Source organism: Musca autumnalis, unplaced genomic scaffold, assembly GCF_047663935.1.
Source record: "Musca autumnalis isolate F117 unplaced genomic scaffold, ASM4766393v1 scaffold_5, whole genome shotgun sequence".
Classification (NCBI taxonomy): domain Eukaryota; kingdom Metazoa; phylum Arthropoda; class Insecta; order Diptera; family Muscidae; genus Musca; species Musca autumnalis.
The window spans coordinates 167,128,768-167,149,025 of NW_027412088.1; the positions used below are offsets into that span (position 1 = coordinate 167,128,768).

The following is a 20,258-nucleotide window of genomic DNA, read 5'->3' on the forward strand; positions in this document are numbered from 1 at the left end:
AAACAAAAAAGCAAAGACAAACATTTATTACAATGCCGGCTTTGGCCATAAACTCACTTGTAAACATGGCTTGAATGTCTGTCTTGTTCCGAAGCAAAGAAAAACAAGCCAAGCCAAATATCAACAATACAAAAGTGATGTGCAAGGGAACCGGTTCGAATAGTTTTGTTATTCGCAAAGAATAGAGTTTTAAATATTACTATTAACTTGAGATAGACCAAGGGTTTTCAGCTCATAGTATTATCACTGTTAGATCGTATGAGAATTATTTAGCAGCTGATCAGTGGCAAATAGGCACACCACGCAGTTCAAATTTATTTACAAAGGGTTCGTCTAGGAAACATAACGAGATATTGACATAGCAGAGTAGGTTCAAGGCATTTTTTGGGAGAGAAAATTATCTGAATTCATGTCGCATTTGTCGGTTCACCTATTTATATAAAAACTTCACTAATTTACCCAAATATCCTTTTACAGTAATTATACTTTTTTCAAAATGTAAGAATCCATCCCATATGGTCTAGTGGCTAGGATATCTGGCTTTCACCCAGAAGGCCCGGGTTCGATTCCCGGTATGGGAAAACTTTTTAAAGACCATACAAAGCTGATGGTAGATGGAGGAAGCTAACCATGGGGGTGTTGTTTTACCCAATGAGTTTAGGGAAAACTCAAATGTTTATCAGGTTAAAGCGAAGTTTGCAAGGGAGAAAAATTGTCCCGCTAGCAAGATGAACTAGTTCGGTATGGAACCTTCACAGTGCAATCAATTATAAACTTTTACTAGGGGATGCTCGCAAAAGTAACCAATCAACTCTCTAAGCATTACGCGTACATAGTACTGTACTAGTTCCAAGTTTACAGTCATATACCAGTTTATTGAAAAAAGTGGTGGGTTTAACTTAAGAGTAAATAGTCGCAACTGACGTCTCGTCGTTTACATGGGGATATAAAGGTGTCAATTGGTTCCCTTCGCATTACTTAAGGGTCAATTGCGTACTAGCACCGCTTAGAACTAGTTCTGTACTAATCAAATTGCAACAATTGGAATTTTATTCATTGCTAGTGGGCTATTATTAAAATAAAAGAGCAATCTGCTGCATTTTGCTAGTCTAAATCTTTCTCCAGAACACTTTTTCTTTGACAATACACGACTGTTAAGTAAATTCATTATAATTCGTTCTCAAGTTTGGCGATACATCCCATATGGTCTAGTGGCTAGGATATCTGGCTTTCACCCAGAAGGCCCGGGTTCGATTCCCGGTATGGGAAGTTTTTTTACTGAAGATACCCAGCAAAATTTGTAGGAAGGGGCTTCTATGTACACGGTGTGCCTTAACCAAATTTAAATGGAAGGTGCTTACACCTGGGAAGTTTTTGCAGATTCTGAAACTACAATGCTCATAGATGAGAAATATCAAGAAACAAAAAAATTCGCCGGAGGGATTTTCAAATAAATTGTGATTTAAGTTTACATTTTTAGGAGTTCTTTAGGTTTTCACGATTTGGCTTGAAAACCGCGAGTTCTATGTAAATTGGCCTAAAAAAATTTTGTAGCTCTAAAAATTCTCCATAAAATTAACCTTTATGATATTTTCGTAGGTTTTACCGTTTTTGAGATATAGACTGTATCGCCTCCTTATAAAACAATATCATGCTCAGTGCGCCTTAACTAACTTTTGATGAAAACCGCTTACACATGGGAAGATTTCGCGGATTTCGAAACAGCAATGTTCATAGGTAAGATAAATTAAAACAAGTAAAAAAGCGTTAAGTTCGGCCGGGCCGAACTTTTCATACCCTCCACCATAAAATATTCTGAACTAAAATGGAATAATTAGTTTTCATTCCTGTCCCCAACTTTAAGTGGGTACGTTAAAATGTCAGATAATGTACATAAAATGCTTCATTCGGGAGGCCCTTTTTATGGTGCCTATATCTAACTATGTATGTTGAAAATTTTTGGTGAGCGAGAAATTGGGAGGTACCGTTATATAGGGGTTATAATAAAACATGGACCTATGTTGAGAGTTTTTGATGGGAGCCTTTAATGTCAAATAACTTCTAATTCGGTTAAAAATTGTAGCTAGAATCCTCAAAATGCCGAAAATCGGTACATAACGTGGGAACTTCAAATGTCATTAACAGCTAGTTCGGAGGTATGTGGGCTATACGAAAATATGAACTTAAATGAACAATTTTTGTTGCAGAATTTTTGTTGGATTTTAAATTTCAAATTACAAAAAGTTCGTCCAAAAAATAAAGCTAAGGTACGGAAAATCGGGAGGTTTGTTTTGGGGCTATACCAAAACATGGACCTACGTTCGGTTAAACATTTTAAGTAAAATCCTCAAAGTACCGAAAATCAGGAAGTATCGTTATATTGGGGCTATGTTGAAAATTGTTGATGCAGATGTGTGGTGACCACTACAACCTTCAAATGTCAAATTACAGTTAGTTCGGTTAAAAATTGTAGCTAAAATTGGCAAATTATTGAAAATTGGGAGGTACCGTTATATGGGAGCTATATCCGAACATGGAGTTATGGTGACAATTTTTGATGGAGAGGTGTTGTGACCACTAAGAACTTCAAATGTCAAATTACTGCTAGTTCGGTTTAGTATTGTAGCTAAAATCATCAAATTACTGAAAATCGGGAAGTACCTTTATATGGGGGCTTTATCAATATATCGACCTTTCTTGACAATTTTTGGTGGAGAGTTGTGGTGACCACTAAGAATTTCAACTGTCAAATGTTCAAATTACAGATATTTCTGTAAAACTTGTAGGTAAAATTCTCAAAATACCGAAAATCGGGAGGTACCGTTGTATGGGGCTATACCAAAACATGGACCTACGTTCATAATTATTTCGAATATAAGTTTTTTGGTCACTAAGAACCCTAAATATGAAATTATAGCTAATTCGGTCTAGAAATGTGAATTTAAACGTCAAAATACCTAAAATCGTGCGGTAACGTTATATGGGGGCTATTCCAAAACATGGACCTATGTCTACTAGTTATTTAAGTTTATTGACATTTAAGAACCCTAAATGTCAATTTATAGCTAAATCGGTCTGAAAATGTAGCTAAAAACAGCAAAATACCGTAAATCGGGGGTACCGTTATATGGGGGCTATACCAGAACGTGGACCTATGTCCACAACTTTTGTTATATAAGTTTATTGACACTTAAGAACCCTAAATGTCAAATTATAGCTAAATCTGTCTGAAAATGTAGCTAAAAACAGCAAAATACCGTAAATCGGGGGTACCGTTATATGGGGGCTATACCAAAACGTGGACCGATGTCCACAACTTTTGTTATATAAATTTATTGACACTTAAGAACCCTAAATGTCAAATTATAGCTAAATCGGTCTGAAAATGTAGCTAAAAACGGCAAAATACCGTAAATAGGGAGGTACCGTTATATGGGGGCTATACCAAAACGTGGACCTATGTCCACAACTTTTGTTATATACGTTTATTGACACTTAAGAACCCTAAATGTCAAATTATAGCTAAATCAGTCTGAAAATGTAGCTAAAAACGGCAAAATACAGTAAATCGGGGGGTACCGTTATATGGGGGCTATACCAAAACGTGGACCGATATAGCCCATCATCGAACTTGACCTGCCTGCAAACAAAAGACGTATTTTCCCAAAATATCAGCGTTCTATCTCCATTTTTGTGGATGCTAGAGTGATTACCACAGACGGACGGACGGACGGACGTGCACCAATCGACTCAGAATTTTACCCTGATCAAGAATATATATACTTTATAGGGTCGCAAATGAGTATTTCAATGCGTTACAAACGGAAAAACAAACTTAATATACCCTCCATACTATGGTGGAGGGTATAAAAAAACAGAAAAAATCGCCGGAGGGATTTTTAAATAAATCGCGATCAAAATTCACAATTTTAGGGTTTTTTTAGGTTTTCACGATTTTGCTTGGAAACCGCAAGTCGTATCGAAATGAGTCTAAAGAAAATGTTGTAGCTGTGAAAATTCTCTACAAGAGTGAACTTTAGGTTTTTCGTAGGTTTTACCATTTTTGAGATATAGATGTTCAGTTCAATTTTTTAGGTTTTTATCTTAAGTCTTCAAGATTTTGCTTGGAAACCGCAAGTCATATCAAAATGGGACTAAAGAAAATGTTGAAGCTGTAAAATTCCTCTACCGGATTGGATGATTTATTTTTTCCTAAGTTGTACCATTTTCAAGATATATACATAAGTTTAATTTGGGAAAATGCAGTAATGACATTGTTTTATAAGGAGGCGATACAGTCAGTGCATTGTCTCAATTTGAACTTCTGTATCTCAAAAACGGTAAAACCTACGAAAATATCACAAAGGTTAATCTTGTGGAGAATTTTCACAGCTACAAAATTTTCTTTACGCCCATTTACGTATGTCTCGCGGTTTCCAAGCAATATCGTGAAAACCTAAAGAACCCCTAAAAATGTGAACTTAAATCGCGATTTATTTGAAAATCCCTCCGGCAATTTTTTTGTTTCTTGATATTTCTCATCTATGAGCATTGTAGTTTCAGAATCTGCAAAAACTTCCCAGGCGTAAGCACCTTCCATTTAAAATTAGTTAAGGCGCACCGTGTGCAATGACGTGGTTTCATGACATTTTTTTGCATTGGTCCAAAGGAAGTCGTGACACATCCGATCTTTTCATTAGCATTTAAACCTATGCAAAGGAAGTCGTAAAAGATCCGGTTTTTCATCAGCATTTGAACCCATTCCATAGATCCAATAGAGATGAAGTTTGTGTTTTTATTCACACACATTTTTCTAAATATATAAGATTTATTATTTACAATATCCCTGATGTAGTCGGAGACAAGAAATCACGACCAACGTTGTTAAAACTTTCGCCGTAATGTTGTTTTACATTTCCCGTATATAAGAAAAGTACAACTTTCAAACAATTGCTCGAAGCGTCGATCAGACTCAGCAACAAAAAGGAAGTCCCCAATCTAGGATGTCTTTTCCAAATACATATTTTTTATAAAAAGTTTAATAAGTACTATGTCCTTATGCATTTCTTGCAATTGTTTTCTTGAATCCGATTTCAAGTACGTATAATGTCTGTCGAATCAAGATTAAACGTTGAATAGGCCTAAATCTTACATAGAATGATATCAATCAAATATCGCATCTCGAAAGTTGAGCAAAAAGTCCGTAACGAAAAGGAACAAGAATCAGAAAAGCACGATGTAACGACTTTCGGAAAGAAAATTTTATAAATTAAAAATAAATTATTAAAGCATAAATGATATTTTTCATAAAAAGGCTCTCCGTCCGTTACATTTTATTAGCATATATCTAGAGATCCCTACAAGTCGATTTGTAGATACCTACAAGTAGTTACATAATTTCTTCCCAAAAGAAAAGAGTATACATTTCCAAAATTTTTGTTAAAAAATAACTAAATTACCGAAAAAGTAATTCACGAACTAGAAATTCTTAAAGGCGTGGAGAGGGGTCCATGTCAAAATCTTAACTGGCAATGAGGTCATAATAGAAAAATCATTTGTTAGAGGAAACAAAATCAGTTGCGGAGAGCGGAGGAAGTAAACTCTGTTGCGGTGCAGCGGCCGTGATTAAATTGCAATTTTGGCCGTAAACATTTTGCTGATAAGTTAATTGTAGTTATTTCGTGAATTTGTTTCAATTAATAAGAGTTTTGCTTGTCATGAAAATCATATTTCAATACAGCATTTTCCTTTTACCAAACAAGACGTGATAATGTCATGCCAAAGCATTGGCTAAAACTATGTACATGCAAAGCATTGGTGTAAATGACTGAATTAATGAATAGCATCTTTTCGGGTCCACGCTCATATAAATTCATCGATTAAGATGCTAAAAAAGATTACAGGTCAGATTACTTGGGCGCATGATTTAATAGCATCTTTTGAAATTACAAACAAGTAAAAAAGTATCAGTCGGCTTGGCCGACAGAGATATACCCTCAGCCTGTGTATATTAAAACAATTTTTTCCCAAAAAACGTATGTATTTAGAGGGTTTTAAAAATTTTGGGCCGTATGAAACGACAAAAATGTTGATTAGGATTATGGATCTAAAAGAAATTGATCCACATTGACCGTTATGGAAGTGGATCTCCAGCCACAACATATGGTGCCATAGGGGGTTTTTACACTCTTCGGGCTGTTTGCTCAAGAAGTATGGACTTGCCCCTAAAAAAACTTTTACCATCGTAATTGAGGCAGCGAATGCAAATTGCTTCAACAAAAATCGAAGTGATTCGATATCGGGTCTTAAAGTGAACTTATCCGAAATTTTGTGTGGGAGGTACCGGATAGAGTGGACAAATATAGTCCATATTCGAACCTGATCTATATCTGGTAGATATATTAGGATGTGTAAGGTATGGACCGATTCGGCCACTCCCTTCAAAAGTTACCGTACGAACAATTTTTGCGAACATTTTTGAAATTTTGTGGGGGAGGTACCTGAAGGAGTGGACCGATATGGCTTATCTTCGAACTTAAACTATGTTTGGACAAAATATTACTAAGACCAAATTTTGGACCGAATCGGCAGATCCGTTATAGAGTTATCTTGCGCTCCAACCAACTCACACGGTGTCATGGGGGTTTTTTGCAACTTTCATGCTATTTTCTCAGGAAGTATGGACTTGCCGCTAATGAAACTTGTACCGTCGTATGGGGGGCAGTGAATACAAGTTGCTAAAACAAAAATCAAAGCGATTCGAGAGATGACCCTAAACTGAACTTTTCCGAAATTTTGTGTGGGAGGTGCCCGAAGGAGTGGACCGATTGAGTCCATATTGAAACCTCATTTAAGTCTGGTAAAGGTTTCACGATGGACAAAGTATGGACCAAATCGGTTACTCCCTTCAAGAGTTATCGTGCGCACAAATTTTCCGAACATTTTCGAACTTTTGTGTGGGAGGTACCAGAAGGAGTGGACCGATATAGCCCATCTTCGAACTTAAACCAAGTTTGGGCAAAATTTTACGAAAGCCAAAATTTGAACCGAATCGGTGCATCCGTTCGAGAGTTATCGTGCGCACCAGCCAGCCAGACAGACAGACAGACAGACGGACGGACATTGCTCAATCAACTCCAAATTGTCTGAAACACATTTCGTCCAAACATACTTAGGGTCTAAAACCATTATTTCGATGAGGCACATTTTGCCCGTATGAAAGTGTATATACCCTTTCTAGCCAAAAGGCTGAGGGTATAAAAATAACTTGTGTATTAGCTGTCTACATCCTGACCATGCTTATTTTCGGACTAAGGGTTAGTCGAAACACGGCTGATAAGTAAAGTTCATTAGAACTTGCTTAGACACCTATCGTTGTATCCCATATGGTCTAGTGGCTAGGATATCTGGCTTTCACCCAGAAGGCCCGGGTTCGATTCCCGGTATGGGAAATTGTTTTTAAAAACACGGGGTGCACTTGAAGCAATTTTAAATGGGAGGTGCGCCTGGGAAGTTTTTGCGGATTCTGAAACTAAAATGTTCACAGATGAGAAAAATAAAAAAAAAAAAATGGCCGGAGCGCTTTGTAAATAACACTATGCAACACTGAAAATGCAAACAACTGCTAGTATGCATTTTTTGTGCACCCCAATTCATGTTAGGTCAATGATATGGGACTTACTTTGGTAAAACCAGCAAAAGTGGTAAAAGTTGGAAACTGCTCCCATATAAATTTTATGGTGTCTGAGGTAAAGGAACGCTTTTCGAGTAAAAAGTGGTAAAACTTGAAGATTCTTGCACGTAAAGGAACGGAGCTACTGTTTATTGCCGAGTCCGAACGGCGTGTCCTAAGACACCACTTGTAGAGAAGTTTTACATGGCTGAAATACTCAGGAAATGTCGCCAACTTCACTGAGTGAAGAAAATTTTACATAATTGCTGAAATTGTGGCCAGTATCAGCTAAACTATTGGGAGTTGAACCAAGTAACCTTTTGCAAATATCTTTTAAATAAACTTCTCAGCAATTCTTCAGAACATTCTGAAACTCTAAAATGCTTATTTCATGTTGTTTCAGTGGTATTTTACATCGTATCTTTTAGAAGACGTCTTTCAAACGCAGTTCACACCAACAGTTATTCTTGCATTTCGGATTTCACCACATGATTGATATATTTATTAAATCGTTATTGAAGAATATATTGAAAACAACGTGATAGAGACAACAATAGTATGTTCTAAAGTGTTGTGCATTACATTCCAGCGAATATTTTTCCAAAAGAAGACATTAAGAAAAAATTAACGGTTTTGTAGATATGGTGCGGAATGTATAAAAATTATGGAAATTTTCGATATTTTATAAAATTTGAGGCAATAAATGTATTTTTCCAGGTTCATTGTTTCTCCAAATATTTTATACTTGACTTTATCTACAAATTTGCATATGTTTCAGAGATATAGCCCAGAATTGCTTTAGAAAGTCAATATTTAGCCATGTTTAGATGGAGCCCTAAAATCCAAGCTGGATCTGACACAACAAAACCCAACAAGGTTTTCGTCGTTAGGGTCTGTACTTTCAAAAAATCCTCAGCTCAAATTGTTTGCACAAGAAAAAACATAAAAAAAATGTCGCACAGAGTAAATGACGATTCAAGTTGACATTTTAAGGGGGTTTTTACCACAATTATTATAAATTATTTATAAATGTATGTATATTAGGGTTATGACTTTTTGACATTTTTCTCTCAAAAATTATTTCCTGTAACAGGGATGAATGAACTTTTGCCTAATAATCACTACGCTATCGTTTATTCCATTGAAATATAAAAAAATTTCACGCACAAATCGATTTTAAAAATATAATTTTTTGAAAAAATGTATGAAATGAAAAAAAAATTTTTCAAAAATTATTTTTTGTTGCACGAATGAATAAATACAAGCCTACTAATAACTATAATAATGTTTATTTCATTCAAATATTGAAAATGACCTTTCTCAAACCACTTTGAAAAAATTTAAAATTTTTTGTTTTTTGTTAAAAAATTATATCTTTAAATAAAAGCGTTTACAACATTTTTACGATTCTCAGGATTAAAGAAAATTGGTGAGAAATAAATGTTATGTCAGTTTAATTATCTCATGTGACTCTAAAGTTTATTTTCAATTGTATATATGCTTACAGTGACTTCAACAAATTTTCCATAATTTTGATAAATTCAAATTTTAAAATCATTTTGTGCGTGAGGTTTTTCACCGAATCACCTTATAATTATGATTTTATGTAATCTTATGCCAAAACTCATAACGCTATGATACAGGGATATGAGGTTGTAAAAAAGTCATAACCCTAATGTATATGTTACAAATATCCAGAGAGCGCTTATTGGGAGCAAGTGAGCAAACATTTTAATGTGTTTTACATTGAAATTTACGCTCCCTTGCTCTCAGTAATCGCCCACTGGTGCATGTGTGTGTTTTCTTTGTGGCGTTTGGGTTTGTGTTTGTTTGCACCCAAACATATAATTTGTTTGCACCCAAACATATAATTTGTTTACACCCAAACATATAATTTGTTTGCACCCAAACATATGTTATGTTTGGGACTGCTTGCAAACAAATATATGTTTGCTGCAAAATATGTTTGGGGCATATGTTAGAGAGACCTTTTTATTCTGTGTGTACTCCAGTCATGAGCATCAGGCGACATTAAAGTTGGTGTCAATTTCTCTTTGTTTTTCGAACCATCAACACATTCACGTTTATACAATGTTATACCCTTCACCATGGTATGGAGGCTATATTAAGTTTGCTTTATCGTTTGTAACGCATTGAAACAATCATTTGCAACCATAAAAACTATAGATATTCTTGATCAGGATGAAGATATATCCATGTCCGTCTGTTGTAATCACCATTGCGACCACAACAATTGAGTTTTTTTCCACAGGCAGGTCGAGTTCAAAAATGTTTTGTATCGGCACACGTTTCGGTATAGCTCCCATATAACGGTAGCCCCCATTTTTCGGTATTTTGAGGATTTTAGCTACATTTTTTATCGAACTACCTGTAATTTGATATATGAGGTCCAAGACCAAAAATTGTCAACATATCTCCATGTTTTGGTATAGCCCCCATTATAACGGTACCTCCCAATGTTTTATATTTTACCCGTCTTCGAGCATTTCTGGTGACGATATACATATAAGGTTTTTGAATCAAATGGAAAAAATTAGGGGTTGGAGTTCCAAAAAATATATTTTTTGGGTTTTGAAGCTATTATTTCCAGTTGACCGCCGAATTGGTTGTAATTTAGGAATTTGTGATTCCGCCATTCTTACTGATCTGCGATTTTTATACCCTCCGCATTTATCCTAACGAGGGTATATACACTTTCATACGGGCAAAATGTGCCTCACCGAAATAATGGTTTTAGACCCCAAGTATGTTTGGACGAAATGTGTTTCAGACAATTTGGAGTCGATTTAGCAATGTCCGTCCGTCTGTCTGGCTGGCTGGTGCGCACGATAACTCTCGAACGGACGAACCGATTTGGTCCAAAATTTGGCTCTCGCAATATTTTGTCCAAACTTAGTTTAAGTTCGAAGATGGGTTATATCGATCCACTTCTTCCGGTACCTTCCCCACAAAAGTTCGGAAATGTTTGGAAAATTTGTGCGCACGATAACTCTTGAAGGAAGTAGCCGATTTGGCCCATACTTTGCACATCGGGAAATTTCTACCAGACTTAGATGAGGTTCCAGTATGGACTCAATCGGTCCATTCCTTCGGGTACCTCTCGCACAAAACTTCCGGAAAGTTCAGTTTAGGGTCTGTTCATGAATCGCTTTGATTTTTGTTGTAGCATCTTCTTGGGAAAACAGCCCGAAAGTTGTAAAAAACCATATGGCACCCCCATGGATTACGTCGGTCCATTCCGTTTAGTACCTCCTCCGCAAAACTTTTGAACTGTAAACCTAATCAACAGTTTTGTCTGTTCATACGTCCAAAATTTTGAAACCTCCTAAATACATAAGTTTTTTGGGAAAAAAGTGTTTCAATTTACACAGGCTGAGGGTATATCTCTGTCGGCAAAGCCGACTGATACTTTTTTACTTGTTTTTGATATCATCGGCTTATCTGAGTTTATTATCAGATCAGCTATCTTAGGTAGTTGCTGTTGTTGTTGTAACAGTGTTTATTATTATGTTTGTATGTGCGTCCTTCTGTTCAATCTGGCTCTGGGTCTATCTCCAGTTCCAGGGAAGTGGCTGGGATGTAACGTCAGATCCACTGGAGTTAGATGAGTAGGTTTGGCGGGGCAGTTGAAAAGGTGTTTTGTGTCGTGCGGGCCAATGCCGCATACTGGGCAGATGTCTTGCACGGCGCGGTCGATTTCCGCCCAATAAGAATTTAGGCGACTGAAATACCCCATCGTAGTTGAGACAAAACTACTCTAGTTTGTCGTGGCAGCTGGCGCTTCTCAGCTGCGATAGATGGGGGGGATGTATTCCGAGGACTTTACGCACACTATATTTACTTATGGCCTTAGCAACTGCATTCGTGTGAATATTATTTAAACCTGCTTGATATGCCTGTTGATCTAGGGGTTCTCTTCTATATTGTTGGACCTCCCTCTCTAGAGCATGATTATCCTTCCTGATATGCCTGAATGTGTCGGGCCTAGCCAGCAGATGGTGATTGGGATGGCTCTCACGGTAACACCCAAGAAAGTAGTGCAACGAAAGCATCTCATTGTGTTGCTTTACTCGAAGAATTTTTACCTCCTCATGTAGATGGTTCATTGAAGACTTGAGGAGGCACCCTGTTGCTGTTCTCAGGGCGGCATTCCGGCAGGTTTGAATCTTTTTCCAATTCGTATCACATAATCCCGGGGACCAAACTGGCGCCGCATAGCTTACCACAGACCGACCTATCACGTTATATGTGGTCAACAGGGTTTCTTTATCTGCACCCCAAGTGCTGCCGGCTAGGGACTTGTTCCTACTATTCAGTATGTCGCAGATAGCTGTGGCGTGCGCTCAGGACTTGAAATTTCGTGGGCAGTTCGGAAACTTCTTAGCCTAGCACAAAAAGCGCGGTATAAACAGAAAAAAGTTAAGTGTTTTGGAAACTTCCATCTCTGTTATAAACACATGTTAAATTTTGTTTCGATCTGGCAACTCCTTCATATAGAAACAGGTGTTCAAAAAAGACGCATCCGCAATTTTTTACAATGGAAAAATTAGAAATGCGTCTTGTCATTTAATATTTACATAAAAAAGGTTTATCGGGACAAGAAATTCATAATGATATGGTGAATGTGTTAGGTGAAAGTGCTCCTTCATATGCAACAGTAAAAAATTGGGTTGCTGAATTTAAACGTGGCCGTACAAGCATTGAATATGAACCACGTAGTGGACGTCCAAAAACAGTAACAACAACAGAAATTGTAGCCAAAGTGCATGATATGGTATTAAATGATCGACGAATAAAAGTGCGTGAAATTGCTAATATCATGGGCATCTCAAATAATCGAGTCCATTTAATTTTGCATGAAGAACTACAGATGAAAAAGCTTTCTGCAAGATGTGTGCCGCATTTGTTAACAGTCGATCAAAAACGCATAAGAATGAACATTTCTCAAGCTTGTTTGGATCGTTTTAATCGAAATAAAATGGATTTTAAGCGTCGTTTCATAACTGTTGATGAGACATGGATCCACCACTTTACTCCAGAGACAAAAGAACAATCCAAACAATGGACTGAAGCTGGAGGAAGTGCCCCAAAGAAGGCAAAAACAAGTCAATCGGCTGGTAAGGTTATGGCAACGGTTTTTTGGGACTTCAAAGGTATTTTATTGATTGACTATCTGCAAAAGGGTAAAACAATAAATTCAGAGTACTATTGCAACCTTTTGGATCAGTTAAATGTACAAATTCGAGAAAAACGTCCTGGCTTACAACACAAAAAAATAATTTTTCATCAAGACAACGCACCAGCGCACAAGAGTGTTTTAACAATGGCTAAAATCAACGAATTAAAGTACGAGTTGCTTGACCACCCACCTTATTCTTTAGCTCCCAGTGACTTTTACTTGCTCCCAAATCTAAAAAAATTCCTTGCTGGCAAGCGTTTTACCTCAAATGAAGATGCAATTACAGTTGTAAACCACTATTTTGAAGACCTTGAGGAAAACTATTTTAATCAAGGGATAGAATTGCTAGAAAAGCGTTGGACTAAGTGTATTGAAGTTTCAGGGGATTATATTGAAAAATAAAAATATTTTTGAAACACTAACTATTCTCTTTCATTAATAGGATAAGAAGTTTCCGAACAGCCCTCGTAGTGTCGAATGTGACCCCTAAAATTTTGGGCCAGTTTGTGGTCGGAATTCAGCTACCGTCGACCACGACTTTCAATTCTCTTTCAAACTTCGCTGTCCATGTGGTGAACAGAGCGGCTGTAGATTTTGTGGCGAAAATCTGCATATTCCTCGCGTGGAAAAAGGTGGTAATATCGGTTAAATAGGAGTTCAGTCTCTCACAGATGTCATCAGGGAGGTACCTGTCGCCAGGATCGTGCAATCATACGCATACGTTACGATCTCGATGCCGTCTGGAGGGGGCGGAATACAGGAGAGGTAGAGGTTAAACAGCTCCGGAGATATCACCCCACCTTGGGGAACTCCCTGTTTCACTCTACGGGGTTGGGCTTCTTGTTCCTGAATTCCACGTACGACTGGCGTCCACACATACAGTTGACTATCGAACGTTTTAAGCTTGGCCGGAGGGTTGTCTGCTCAATGTCCTCAAACAGCGTGGAGTGCCAGACTGTATTAAAGGATTTTGATGAGTCAAGCGCCAACATCACTGTTCTATCACACGGCTGTCTCTGGTTGAGTCCTTGACAAATATATGTGGAGATGGCGTGAAGCGCTGTTGTCGTGCTGTGGTGCTTACGGAATCCATGCTGATGATCACCAATTTGATAGCTATTCATGATACTGGGGAGGACTAAGGCCTCAAGGGTCTTTGCAACGGGCGACAAAAGCGAAATCTGTCTGCACGATTCCTTCTCTTGCCTGGCTTCCGCAGCGGGACCACCCTGCCCATTTTCCAGACTTCGGGAACAATGAGGGTGGCTAGCGACAAGTTGAGAACCTCAGCGTACATGTGTTCGTACATCTTAGGTAGTAAAAGATTTTAGTAAAAAGATTTCCCAGCAGAATTGCCTTTTTTGTTTCTGGGGTTCCTTTAAAAAAATAACATTATGAAAAAAGGTCCATGTTTTCACAGTTTTAAGGTTTTTTACCTCGCCGAACCTAATCCTTGTTTTACTTGCTTTGCTAGTAATTTAGTTCTATTGCAAGTATCCGGCTCATGACCATCTCCAACCATCTCAGTGTGCAATAATCTCTGCAGCCATCGCAACAGTCGTCGCAACGATATAAGTTTTGTTACCATTTTCAGCTCTCATCGTCTAACCCAAGTGGATGATAGAAATCAGTCTTCATTTGAGACTTAAAGTAAACACAACACACTACGGCTGCTGCTGTGTTCCGTCGCTACTAAAACCTAACTTTAAAATCAACTACGAAAAAAAAACGGAAAACGGGCAAGCATTGTGTTTCGACGACAGGAGGGAACGAGAAAGAGAGAAAAACTACATTTCTACGAAATGGAAAACTCGATTTGAGCGCTTTTTACCAAACATAGTGAAATGTTAAAAAAACGTATGGACGACATAACTAAAGCGTTCGGGTGGCCTTTAACATAAAGTCGAATACACAAACGGACGGATTCGATCGATTTATCACAACGTGAGCGAGTGTGGTGTGAGCAGTGTTAAAGTGTTAAAACAAGTCGTACAATATATTTGATCGCCAAGAAGAATCTTAACAATGGTAATTGTTTGAAAATCTTCATAAATTTTGAAAGTCGTTTTTTTAAGAATAAGAAAACGAATTGTGTTGTGAATGGAAATGTGAAAACCGATAGTTTAGATCGAAATTGTTATGTTAATGATATGAAAATTGTTGTGGAAATTAAGTGAAGAAGAGAAGTTAATAAGAAATTGAAATTTCGAAATAAGAAATGTTGATGGCTGCTATTTAGCTGTGGTACCGCCGCCAGCCTTAACAATGATGGGGCTATTATGATCTGTTTAAATGCATTTTATCGGTCCAATTATTATTTGCGATTACAGTGAAGTTTACAGTTTTAGCAAACAGAAATAAAAACAACAACACCAAAAGCCAGTTAGTCTGACGGCCAGTCAGGCAGCAACCCATTCAGCAAACCAAACGGCAGCAGCCAGCCAACAATCAAAGAAGGAAAAATGCATTAATGAATTAAAAAAAAATATATTTATTTATGTTGCAAAGTAGCAGTCTGTGTCCATATGAGAATCGTTGTGCGTGAATGTGTGTGAAAACTCAAAGAAAATTTTAACAACAACTATAACAACAACCATTACAACAAAAACGTGAGTGTGTGTTTTAAATGAATTGTTTTGTTTTTTTGTTTACAATTTCCCTAAGTTTTCAAAAGCCATACCCATTAGTCGTTTAAATTATGACCGTTATGACTGCAACATAAATGGCCAGCCAGGTTACTAGCCAGCTAGACACTAATAATAGTAACTAAACCAACAACAAACACAACAGTTCCTCCATATGGAAAAATACAAAACAAGTGAAATTTTCCTCTCTTTTTGTTTTAATTGATCCATCAATGTTGGTTTCTTAGATTTGTTGAAGTGCTTCAAGAATAAAATATACAATATTTTAAATAGACCAACCTTTCTGTTGTTAAATTAATTTGCATAACAAAGAAAGTTTTGTTTAATATTTTTTTATATAGAATAGAGGGAAATTTGTGTATGAAACTTTAAACAAAAGAAAATCTCGGTTGATTTGTAGGTTGCCTAGTTGGGGTTAGTTAAAGAACACAAGGCAATGAACAATATAATGAAAAAGTCACACATTTTATAGACGACAGTGTCAGATTTTGTGAAAGAAGATCTTTTTGTTAATATCAAATTAATCTTTGAGAAACTTCAGATTAAATAACTTAACCCATGACAGGTCAATAGCAATAAATTTTGTTGAATATTTTATTTGTTTATCTGCTTAATGTAGGCTGTATTGTTCTAACTTTGAGATAAGACAAGTTAAACAAATTAGTTGGCTTTACCGACAGCTAAAAACCCTCCGCCAATGACTCTAAAAACAATTTTTCTTTGGACAGATAACTAGTTTTAATTCGCAGGTGACAAAGAAATGCAAGCGATACTCATTTTCAAAACGATCCAATGTGGATATATAATCTGAATTTAAATGTAAATTTTATGTAATAAAATCCTCAATTCTTTATATATTACAAGAACGTCATTTGGTTGAGCTTTCTAGGGAAATACGGAGAAGAAAACAAGTAAGAACGGTGTTAAGTTCGGCTGGACCGAACTTTGCATACCTTCCACCACGAATTGTATTCTAGTAAATAGGAACAAATAGTTTTATTACGTTTATGAAAGTATAAAGCTCTTGCTCTTATTCCCTGCAGGAGCAGAATATCTTAACTGATAACACTTCCCTTATGGGAACCCATATGGAGCGTTATCGTTGTTCTTTCCAAAACATGGAAAAATATCTATAATTTTGGAATCCCCTGGCAACACACAATATTAAATTACAGCAATCTAGGTTCGAAAATATTACAACAAAGTGGGAAATACTGGCTAGACTTAAAACTGGAGTAAGCTTTCTATCTTCAAAATTCAAAATTTCCAATTAACAACCATTTCGGTAGGAAAATGTGGCTAATATCTTCCAAAAATCTAATTGGGGTTACCTTATATAGGGGTTATACCAAAATGTGGACCTATACCGATGAATTTCAAACGGAAAGCTTTTTACCCCCAGTGAAGAATAAATACCAAATTTTAGCCATTTCGAAGGCAGATTGAGGCCACAACCTTAAAAATGGGGGCTATATGAATGCGTAGACCTATTCCGACAAATTTCAGGTGGAAAGCTTTGTACCGCCAACGAAGACGAAATACATACCAAATTGTTGCCATTTCGGTAGGATGTTGAGGCCACAACCTTCAAAGTACTTAAAATCGGGAGGTACCGTTCAACGGGGTATATATGAGGAGATGGATCTATTCTGAAAAATTTCAGGTGGAAAGTTTTATACCCCCAAAGGAGAATAAATACCAAATTTCAGCAATTTCGATGGGAGATTAAGGCTACAAGCTTCAAAATATCGAAAAACGGGAGGGAAAATCGTTCTATGGGGACTACACGTAGGCATGGATCTATTCCGACAAAAATTTTATACCCCATCGAAGACTAAATACCAATTTTCAGCTATTTCGATGGGAGATGGAGGCCACAACCTTCACAATACCGAAAATCGGGAGGTACCGTTCAATGCGGGCTACATGCAGGCGTGGACCTATTCCGACAAATTTCAGGTGGAAAATTGTATACCCTCAACGAAGACTAAATACCAAATTTCAGCCATTTCGATGGGAAATTAAGGGTACAAGCTTCAACCATGAAGGCATGGATCTATACCGACAAATTTCAGTTGGAAAGCTTGGCATCCCCAATGAAGCACTATGTCAGGAAGCATGTACTTGTCCACGAAAAACATAATATCACTGTAAACAGCACCACAAAGAGTAGCATCGGCATAATTTTCCAAAGGATCTTGCAACTGATTCTAAACTGCACTTAATAAAAAATGTTGAAATTTGTTGGGGGAGGTACCCCAAGGAAAAGACTAAAGCCGGGTACACATTGTCAGTTTTGAATGCCGATATTTCGCAATTATCGATAACTCTCAAACCGTCCAGCAACCACAAAACATTTTGTGGTTGCATGATGAATGACAAAAATGAACAGCCACACTACACGCAGAGAAAAAAATATGTTTGATCCAACAATATTCCAAGAGCAAAATATGTATTGTTAACATATTGTTGGATTCTTCATGTAGTATTGTAAATCCAAAAATAGTTTGTGTCAACTGAACAATATTTCTCTCTTTTCTTCGAAATTTTGTTTCTCTTCTCTCGCTATTCGATGCCGTGTTGAAAAAACAATTTTGGTGAGTTGTGGTGTGTTTGTATGACATGCTGCCTTTACCTTTGTTTTTGTGTGTATGTACTTGTGAGACTCTTGTTTTTAGTTGTTTCTGTTTTGTTTCATTCTTCTTTCCTTTTCATGTTTGTATGGTGTTTAATTATTCCTTATGTTGTGGTGGGTTCTTGTGGCTTTTTGTTTGTCTTTGTTGTCAGCCAATGCAGCAAACCATGTATTGTGTTCATCAATGATTGCAATATTATACGCGACATTTATATCCAAGTTATGCGAAAAGTGTATATGAGAAGTATATGCACTCAAATCAAAAATTTCTGGGCTGGTTTTCTGTATTGACAATACTTTTTGTAAACAAAATTAGATTATGATAGTTCCTACAATCGGTATTGTTAACGATTTTAACAATATTGCGGAAATTCGAAAGTTGTTTTTGTTTTCTATGTTTGGAACAAAAGATGGTATTTTTGGATTTGGATTACAATGTTTGAACAAAACAAATACATTTTTGGAACCAAAACATATATTTTTGTTCCAACAAAAGCGAAAAATATTTTTTCTCTGCGTGTATGGACCAATCCACAATTTTAGCGAAAAGTTTGGAACTTTTGTGAGGAATGTACTTGAAGAAGTGGACCGATTTGGTCCATCTTTGTGAACTTAAACTAAATTTGGACAAAATATTACGAATGCCAAATTTTGGACCGAATCGGTTAATCCGTTCGCTCCGTTTGCTCCAGCCAGACCACATGATAGTCGTAGGGGGTTTTTACAGCTCTCCAGGCAGGAAGTATGGTCATGCCCCTGAAAAAATTGTACCATCGTAATGGGGGCAGCGAATTCAAGTTGTTACATCCAAAATCAGGCAATGTCATCCCGCTTAGTCGTATTAGTTCTGCAGAGATGCCAAACTCAAGCATGGCTTGGAACACCTTTGATTTAATTGGGCTTTAGAAGGCGAATTTATAGTCGACAAAAGATTTGGTCAATTGTTGATTTACCAGGTCTAAAACCGTATTGATATGATCCGATTTTTTTATTGACCATAGTTTTTAAACGTTCACACAGTACGCTCGAGAGCACTTTGTATGCGATTGGTATGAGACTTATGCCTCTGTAGTTTGCACACACCGACTTGTCTCCTTTCTTGTGTACGGGACATAGAAGGCTGAGATTCTAATCCTTTAGTATGATGCATGCTTCTTAACAGCATTTTGCCACCAGTCTTGAACTGTTCGGCAGGCAGCTTTATTGTAAACGTTCACACAGTACGCTCGAGAACAGTTTGTATGCGATTGGTATGATGAGACTTGTGCCTCTGTAGTTTGCACACACCGACTTGTCTCCTTTCTTGTGTACGGGACATAGAAGGCTAAGATTCTAATCCTTGAGTATGATGCATGCTTCTTAACAGCATTTTGCCATCAGTCTTTGCACGATAATGTGCCTGCACCATACCCTTCCGTCTGGTGTTTTACACTCTGATAAAATTTTCGGACTTCATTTTGACTCCTGTTCCTCACGCTCACATTTTACTTGCTCTTTCTCTTTTCTCCTGAAAATACGCTTTTGCTCTTTCCTCTTCTCCATATATTTTTCTTTCGCGCTTCGTGTTGCTACTGAATGCAGGGTTGCTCTGCATGCAGCGTTTTTTATTTAGTAGCCTTACGGCACACCTGATCGTACCATAGATTTTTAGGCGGTGGTTTTTGGTACCTAAGTATAAATTTTCCGGCAGTTTGAAATGAATGTATTCTTTGCCAGAAGTGAGTGCCGTCTTCCAGCATGTGGGTCAGTTGAACGGAGTAGGCTAGTGCTATCTGTGCTGTGTTAGATCGCACTTTTGCGGCAACATTAATACGAGTGTGTACCTTTGCTGGTACAAGGAAATGGTCCGAATCGCTCCTTGAATCGATCGGCCATCGAACACACTGGACGAGTGTCTTCCGTCTATCACAAGATGATCAATCTGGTTTCTTTTTTTCTCATCTGGGGATATCCACATGGCCTTGTGTATGTCGAGGTGTTGGAATCTGGTTGTGCTCACTACCACGTTTTTTGCCGCTGCAAAAACGATCAGCCTCATTCCTTTGTCGGATGTTACCTTATGAAGGCTGAACTTGCTGAATGTAGGGCCAAAAATAGTTTTCCTCC

The 20,258-nt window shown here is 37.3% G+C and overlaps 1 protein-coding gene and 3 non-coding genes across 4 annotated transcripts in view; all 4 read left to right on the forward strand.

The window, feature by feature from the left end:
• The first annotated feature begins 509 nt into the window (after window positions 1-509).
• On the forward strand, window positions 510-581 carry TRNAE-UUC (transfer RNA glutamic acid (anticodon UUC)). The gene has a single exon. It is a non-coding gene; the product is annotated as a tRNA-Glu (tRNA).
• Window positions 582-1,197: 616 nt separating this feature from the next.
• On the forward strand, window positions 1,198-1,269 carry TRNAE-UUC (transfer RNA glutamic acid (anticodon UUC)). The gene has a single exon. It is a non-coding gene; the product is annotated as a tRNA-Glu (tRNA).
• A 6,110-nt stretch (window positions 1,270-7,379) lies between these two features.
• TRNAE-UUC (transfer RNA glutamic acid (anticodon UUC)) lies at window positions 7,380-7,451 on the forward strand. Its single transcript has one exon. It is a non-coding gene; the product is annotated as a tRNA-Glu (tRNA).
• A 7,050-nt stretch (window positions 7,452-14,501) lies between these two features.
• Window positions 14,502-20,258, forward strand: part of LOC141387339 (uncharacterized) — a 70,783-nt gene continuing 65,026 nt past the window's right edge. Inside the window, exon 1 of the mRNA XM_073956901.1 lies at window positions 14,502-15,481. The gene's annotated coding sequence lies outside the window, so the exon portion shown is untranslated. The remainder of the gene's footprint in view (window positions 15,482-20,258) is intronic.